The following is an 8,695-nucleotide window of genomic DNA, read 5'->3' on the forward strand; positions in this document are numbered from 1 at the left end:
TGTCCTGGGCAGCGTCCTGGGACCCCTGGAGCTCCAAGGACCCACCTGAGTGGGTGGGTCCAGATCCTATCCAAAGTCTTGTAGACTGCACACTCACTCTAACCTTCAGACTAACCACAGCATGTGCTGTGGCCCCACCTGGAACACACTTCCTGCCCCTGTGTCTGCCTTATTGTGCTCACACTTTATGCTTCACATAGCTTCATGCTTCTCCAGGAAACCTCCCCTAAGCCTCCAAGTCCAGCTGACACATGTCCTACCACCATATCGTACCAAGTTTTAATGGCCTGGTTGATTGTCTTCCATTGGACCGTGAGCTCAGGAAGGGCAGGGACTAGCTTCTGCCTATGTTGTACCCGCAGTGCCCAGTGGATAGATGCTCAGGGTAGATGTTCAGGACATGTGCACAGAATAGCAGAATTGAAGGGAGGATGAATGGATGCTTACACGGGTCTGGATGGAGTACCTGTGGGAGACAGACCACTATAGACTCTCTGAACCAGGGCCTCCCAAACAGGAAAGAAGAGGCCAGGACTTGAACTATCATGGTAGCAGTGACCCTGTCTTTTATTCTCTCCGGCAAAGGAAGATACATCTAAGTTCGCTCTGTCCAGTTGTTCAGGTTCTGTACTTTACAATTCCGGGGGCACATTTTTCACGTTTCATAGATCTGTGTGGTTATTGCAACAATTTTCCAGCAGATGGCAGTAAAGTATCTTAAATTAAGGGTGCTTTTTGCTCTTTGTGCAAATGCACTGTTTGGGCTATCTGTGGTGCTGGGTGCAGCTGTCTCCCGGCCCTCCCAATCTGCTGAGAAATTGCCTGACACCCTTTCGCAGCCTTGTCCCTCCTCCTCTTCGCTTCAAGGTTTTACAAAACCACACCCAGGACCTCAGCGTTGGCCTGAGAACTTCAGCAGAACTTCTGACATTAGAGTCAGAAATCCCACCTGCACCCGTTGCTCCAGAGAAGGTAATGTTCGTGATTGGAAACCTTGGGCTCAAGTCCCAGCTGCTGTATTTCCTAGTGAGTGATCTGGGGCAAGTGACCTTGCGGTTCTGGGACCTAGCTTTCTCTTCGGCACAGAATGCAGTAACATCCCTGCCCCTGAGGCTGTGAAGAACAATCGCTACCCTGAACGTGCCCACGCTTCACCACTGGTAACGCACCTCTGCCCAGGAGTATCCTGCATTGATAAAACGCTGGACTCTTCACACTACCCTGGGAGGATATATTGGGGCGGGGGTGTGTCACAAGCCACGTGACTCCCATCTTGTCGCTCTCCCCCCACAGGGTCGTCTTCTCCTAGGGAATCCCTTTCCCAGCCTCCGGCACCAATCCATCACCCTTCAGGGGCTTTGGCCACCACTGCAGTCTCCGCTCCAAACTCCTTCGTAGAGTCACAGTCAGTAGGCCAGTGAACAAATATTTATTGAGCACCTACTATGGGCCGGGCTCTGTGCCAGTCTCTACCCTCTACTCCCTTACGGTCGCATGACGGGCAATAAAATTAGTATAGTTGCCATCTTGTTCCTGAGTCATCAGACCCCATCCCATTCCTCTGGGACTCTAAGAAGAAAGAATTCTTGCCCAGTCTCACCCTGTTTAGTTCTTAGGCCACGTAATGACTGGATTCTGTAAATACCATTTTGGCCCCAACCACCACAAGTCTCCTCCGAGGTCCAGACCAAGAGAGGCTCAGCTGGGGTTTTCCGTGCCCTTCTCATACTGGGGCAAGGTTTGGGAAGCAGCAAACAAACTCACCATGGGTTTCACCTCAGTTTGGTCTGGCTGTGAAGAGACAGGAAACCCAAAGTAGTTGTGGCCTAGACGAGATAGACACTCATTGCTCTCACGTGTAAATGAAGTCTAGAGGCAGGCAGTCCAGAGCTAACATGGCCATTGTACGGTGTCAGGAAGGACTCAAGCTCTTTCCAGTACCCTGTTCTGTCATCTGTCAGGGGTAGTCCTCACGGTGGAGGTAGCATTTCAGGGCTGGCAAAGCCCTTCCCTTATGATATCAGGACTCAGGCCCCTTCTATAACATTTCCCTACCATTTGTAGCATGCAGCTCCCACTTCATGGTCTGAAATGGCTGCTTGAACTCCAGCCATCAAGTCAACATTCCACCAGCGGGAATTTAGGAAAGACAACTGAGCAAGGACATGCCCTCTCTCCCTAAGGACACTCCCTGGAACTTATTCATGATACTTCCATTTATTTCCCATTAGTTAGAACTGAGTCACATGATCGGATCTAAATGCATAGAAGGCTAAGAAATAGTCCTTATTTCAGATGTGTTCAATTCCTAAGGGAGAAAAAGAGCATGGTTATTGAGGAACCCTAAGAATTCTCCAGCACATCTTACCTGTGAAGTACCAATTCCTGCCTACAGGAGGTCCCTGGCATAGATTAACCAGGACAATAACTCAACAACCATAAGATCACAGAACAAGAATAATGGAAAGACAGTAATGACGTAACCTCCTCTCTGTGTGTAAATACCGTTTACATATCCCTGTTGCCAACATTCAGCACCGCAAACCCCCAGCTCTCAGCTGCCCAGTCCTGTTCCTGCAGGTTCAGCTTTAGCATCCCTTCCCCCACCCCTGAGACAAACCCTCCCATGCACCCGACACTGCCCCTCCTCCCTTCCTAGAGTGGAGTTTGGCTGAAGAGAAGGTGTGGGGCGCAGTGACGGGGAGGCCCTGTGACAGCACAGGAGCGGTGGCGGTTGCCTTGGTGAGCCGGGCAGAGGTTTCTAGAATGCTGCTAAATGTGTTTTCCTGACCCGCCAACGCCTACTCTTTCTGGCTTAGGAGAACTTCTTGGGAGCTGAGGCCCCCTGGTCCCACCTTGTTATCTCCCCCTGCCACCCTTTAGAAATATTCATTTGCCCATTGACTACCTCTTCCCTTAAGAAGGGGCTCTCAAGCCCTCAGACGCCCCAGGGCAAGGAATGAGGAAGGGGACAGTAACAGTTTTCCCTGCACCCTCATGCCAGCCCTGTGCCTTAGGAGCCTCATCCCCATTTGAGAGATCCAACCTCTGGGCCCGAGGGCCGCAAGGCAGTGGCCCCGGTCAGCCCGCTCACGGTGGAAGCACCGAGACTAGAGCCAGCTCTGTGACTCCCAAGCCACTGCATCTTCGTGAGTTATGTGTCCCAGGTAGGGTTCTGATGGCGGAATTTTAAGCAGACTGTCAGATGTGTTTGCTGTACTGACTGTCCCCTCCAGCTCTTCATGGGGATGTCTGAAGCAAGGGGAGAAAATATGACCCGGCTGGGAATGTTGGCAAAAAGCCACGGGCCCGGTCTATGGTTTGAGCGGTCACGGGACACAGATTGCTGTGGGCACCCCTGCCCGCTCCCCTTGCCTGTCTGCCCCACGCTCCCCGGGCATCTTGCCCACACCCTGATCCCTGATGTCCAGGGACACTGGCTCTGCCCCCTCTTCAATCCCTCCAGGCCCAGAAAAATCACCCCTCCGCTCAGCAAAGGAGGCCACATCCACATACCCTTGCATTCAGCTCCCTGTTCCTCCCCGCAGGCTGGTCATCCTCCCTCCCTGCATCTCACTCAGTCCCAGGGCTGCTGGATCAGGGAAGTGCCTGGAACTTTCCAGAAGGCCGTAGAGGGGAGGGCGCCCTCTTGCCTCTCCCAGAGCCAACTCTGCAGAGTCTGCACATGGAGGCCTGTCCTCGTGGCCCGCTTCTCTATCGGCACAGTTTGTGCAGCACTCCCTCCTGGAGGGGGCAGGGGGTGAGGCTGTTAGGGGTGGAGGCCATCTCAGCCCACATCCTGGAAAACCCACTTGGGACCAGGAGTTGGATGTTCTTGTTTGGGAGTTGGATGTTCTTGTTTGTTTGTTTTATTTTATTTTAAAATTTTATTTTTAAGTAATCTCTAGACCCAATGTGGGGCTGAAACTCACAATCCCCAAATCAAGAGTCACATGCTCCACTGATTGAGCCAGCCAGGCCCCACAAGAGCTGGATGTCCTGCTAGTTTATCTGCATAGCCCCGCTCCCACAAATACACTCTTACTCGTGCACACAAGCATGCTTGTACTCCAACATTCACAAACAGACCTGCACACACACACGTGCACGGGACCCTTAGTTTAAATTCTTCTAAGACAGTACACTCATGGGTGTCAGAGTCTGAGCTCTGAAGTCACATACGAAGTTTGCTTTTATATACTGCATTGTGGTTTTTAAACAATGACTTCTCATTTTCAGAGGGCAATATACGAAATTGGAACCACACATAGATGTAATAAGGAAGGGTCTTCCTCCCCCTCACTGTTCCCAGTCTCTTGCTCCCCTCCCCAGGGACAGCCATTGTCACCACTTCTTTGTGTCGCCTTCCAGAGCTCGTTCGCAGATGAGAGTCTATAAGGCTGCTCACTCACACGCGGGCGCGCGCACGCGCGCAGACACACACACACACACACACACACACACACACAGGATAGCCCACAGGCGCACTGCTCTGCACTCTGCTTTATTTTGTTTATGCAAATGCACCACTTGGGCCACGCCGGGTGCATCTGTCTACCAGCCCTCCAAGCTGCTAAGTTGCCAGTTGCCCAGCACCCTTTCCCAGCCCGATTGCTGTACCTGGTGATTGCTCACGTTTAAGGACACACAGAGCACCTCAGCCTTTTTAATGGGGGCATAGTGTCCCATCATGCAGATACACCATGATTTATTTGATGCGCCCTACTAGGTGAGCATGAATTGTTTCCAGCTGTTACCCACAGTTTTTTTTTTTAAAGTTTATTTATTTTGAGAGAGAGAGAGAGAGAACGAGCAGAGGAGGAGCAGAGAGAGGGAGAAAGAGAGAATCCCAAGCAGGCTCCATGCTGTCAGCAGGGAGCCTGATGTGGGGCTCCAACTCACAAACGGCGAGATCGTGACCTGAGCCAAAACCGAGAGTTGGACGCTTAACCGAATGAGCCACCCGGGCGCCCCTCTTTTTTTCTACATATTTGTTTATTTAAGTACTCTCTACACCCAATGTGGGGCTCAAACTCACAACCCCAAGATCAAGAGTCTCACGCGCTTTCACTTGAGCCAGTCAGGTGTCTCTGTTACCTACAGGGTACAGTTCTTTAGTGAGTGCCTGCCTGTACAATTCAGCCCACGTGGGTGTGTGTTTCCTTCAGAACTGGGTAGGAAGGAGGGACCCAGCCTCTTGTACTTCACTTTCTGAATCCATAGGTGACAATAGTTAGAACACCGACCTCACCACGTGAAGACCAAATGAAATCAGCATGCTGAATGCCTAGCACAGCATCTGGCTCAGGGACCCAGACGTGTTAGCTCCTGAGGAGGGGAGAGGAGAGGGTAGGAATGGGGTGAGTAGGGGCCAGCTGCCCCCCAGGAAGCTGCCCAGTGCCTCTCCTCAAGGCCACCAAGTTAGATGGCAGCGGGCCTCAGCCTGGGAAGTCTGCTGCCCTGATGATGGGGTGGGGATGGTCAGGGAGATTCATACCTAGGGTGCCACAGGGAGAAGTAGGGGGCAGGAAGCCATGAGTGGCTGGGGGCCCAGCTACTGCCTTGGAGCCAGAGTGAGGGGCAGGCCTGGCTTTCCTGCTGAGTCATTCCCACTGGAGCTTTGGAGGATGGGGCAGGCCTGCTTCCAGAGAGAGTGAGAGAGAGAGAGAGAGAGCTCTATCGTGGTGAGAGCTCTCAGGTGCGCACACACACACACACACACACGCACACACACGCACATACACCCCTCCCAGCTTAGAAAAAGGAACCCCTCCCAGCAGAGAGAGGCTTTGTTCCTCACAAGATGTAAAAGCCAAGGAGACAAAGGAAAGGCAGCTCCCAGGGCCCCTGTCCCTCAGCAGCCATTTCTCCACCCCTCTCTCTGTCCTCACCCCATTTCTACCAGCTTTCTCCTCCATCCAACCCACCCCTGCCCCTAGGGTGACTAGCCATCCTGGATGGCCCAGGATGAGGGACAAGTTGATTCCCCGGCTTGTCCATCTCATTTCCCCTCCTCATCTTGCACCTGTCCCCTGGCCCCGGGGTTACCTGTAAATCGCACCTCACAGAGGAGAGAAGCCTTCCTGCCTCTGAGGTGGTGTTCTGATGTAACAGGCCTTTATGAGACTTGTCCCACACTGTGGGGGAGAGAAGTGAATGAGGCTGGGGCCCTGGGTCCAGAGGGACTCACACTGCGAGGGTGAGGAGGCTAAGGTTGGAGTCCTGCCCCCAGAGCCAGCACCGGCTGGGCCCTGGGGGGCGGGGCAGCCTGTGAGAAGCAGGGTCTGGCTCGGAGGGTGGGCTGGTTGGAGGACCTAATGCTGCCTTCCATTGAAAGTGACTCTTTGTCTTAGTACAAAATCCCCAAACCCAACTGTGGTCTAACACCTAGCTCTATACCCTTCCAGACATATTTCTATTCATGTGCACCTGGTTTATGGAAAAGTCTGAGGCTGACAGGATCCAAACAGGAAATGTGTCTGCTTTGTCTCTCTAACCACAGCCTTCAACCTGATTTGCTAAATCTTTTCTGGCCCTGAACAATATTCCAGGCAGATTCCTAGTTTTCTGATCAGACTTCCTGTTTGTTTGTTTAATTATTAAAAGCCCAGGCTAATCCAGTCCAATTTAAAAATTAAGCATCAGGGCACCTGGGTGACTCAGTTGGTTAACCATCTGACTTTGGCTCAGGTCATGATCTCATTCATGGTTTGTGAGTTTGAGTCCCACATCAGGCTGTCTGCTGTCAGCAGGGAGCCTGCTTCCGATCTTCTCTCTCTCTCTTTCTCTCTCTCTCTCTCTCCCCCTCTCCCACTTGTGCTTTTTCTCTCTCTCTCAAAAATAAATAAACGTTAAAAAATTAAAAATTAAACACCATATGCAAATCTAGGGTGATTCTCCTCCCCTGCCCCCATCAGAAGGCTTTTACCTCCAGGGTCTGAGGTTGGGATGTGATGGTGGGGGGGTGGGGGGATGAGAGCTGGAGAGGGGCACAGTCACAGGTCTTGTTTCCTTGGCCAACACTCCCTGATGACCAGTGCTTCCTGGGGACAGGCTTCCAAGTGGGGTGCAGCTGAGTTGTCTGGGGAGAGGCCCCTCTGCCTGGACTTTTTCCAACACACCCTGTCATGTCTAGCCCCTGGAGGCTCACCACTAGAATTCCTCCCCAGCTACACCTCCCACAGGAAACTCCTGCACCTTTGCCTGGCCAGATGGAGGCATGTGGGGTGGGGGGTGGGGTGCCCTGCACTGCCCCCAGCTCTGCTTTGCTTCTCTGTCCATTCTTCTTCCCAGGAGGCTATGGGTGGGTACCCAGCTGAGGCATGGGGTGCCAGTCCTCCCGTCACAGGTACCCTACTCGGGGAGTAATCTCTAGCAGACCCCCTGCACTCCCAGAAAGTAGAAGGGGAACCCCTTGCCCCAGTCTGGGGTCATGTGACTTGTGCAGTCATACAGAGTCCCAGGACCATCAGTGCCCCCCATGCTTGGTCTAATGCTCTGCTGTCTTGAAATTCTTAGTAACTTTCAAACAAGAAGCCACTCCTTTTCGTCAAGAATTAGGGAGCTGGTCCCACCTGGGACTGAGGGCTCGGACCATCCTAATCTGTTGGCAGAAAGAGGGAGGAACGGAGGCTCTGGTTGGAGTAGCAGGGCTCGTTCTGGAGCCTGTAAATGCCTGGGGAGTGCCACATGCCTCACTGCTTTCCCCCTCTCCTGGGAGTGAGGGAGCCTGTCCGTGCCAGCCCCACTCCCCACCCCCCATCCCACCCCCCCATTCGGTGTCCAGTCATCATCTCCCAGGCAAATAGGATCTGAACTAATCAACATCCTGTTAGGGATACAAGCATCCTTCCACATCACACACTACCCAAATCAGGAATTGAATAGATTCAGATTAAGTGCCTTTTTTTTTTCACAACAGTGAAATCATGTTGCATATATTGTTTTATAGCCTGCTTTTTTTCGCTTAACAACACACTGTAAATACGGAGAAAATTTTCATCTACCATCTAATCTTCAGCATCTGTTTTAGTTAAATATTGCTGTGCAACAAACCACCGAAAACCCAGTGGCTCAAATCAACCACGGTTTATTGTTTCTCATTATCCTACAGGTTGCCCAGGTCCTCCCGACCATCCACGAGAAACACAGAGTCTAGAGAGAGAAAAACTCTGGTCCAGAGTTAGCTGAGCCACTTCCTGCTTGTGTGACCTTGACCAAGCTACTGAACCTCAGGTTCCTCATCCATAAAGTGTTCTAGATGAGAACCGTGATGTCTCCCTTACCTGAGATATTTTGAGGATCAAACGAGAACTGTGAAGAATGGGATCTGCCACGTAGGGTCAGCATGAAGATTAAGAAGTCTACCAGGGGCGCCTGGGTGGCGCAGTCGGTTAAGAGTCCGACTTCAGCCAGGTCACGATCTCGCGGTCCGGGAGTTCGAGCCCCGCGTCAGGCTCTGGGCTGATGGCTCGGAGCCTGGAGCCTGTTTCCGATTCTGTGTCTCCCTCTCTCTCTGCCCCTCCCCCGTTCATGCTCTGTCTCTCTCTGTCCCAAAAATAAATAAACGTTGAAAAAAAAAATTTAAAAAAAAAAAGAAGTCTACCAAAGGTTAGCTGCTATGTAGGCTAGTGAGGGAATTGCTGGGGCAGGGAGGGAGCTGGGTCCCCAGCCCATCAGACCGAGAGGCACAGAA

The sequence above is a fragment of the Lynx canadensis genome, chromosome B3, assembly GCF_007474595.2.
Source record: "Lynx canadensis isolate LIC74 chromosome B3, mLynCan4.pri.v2, whole genome shotgun sequence".
NCBI lineage: Eukaryota > Metazoa > Chordata > Mammalia > Carnivora > Felidae > Lynx > Lynx canadensis.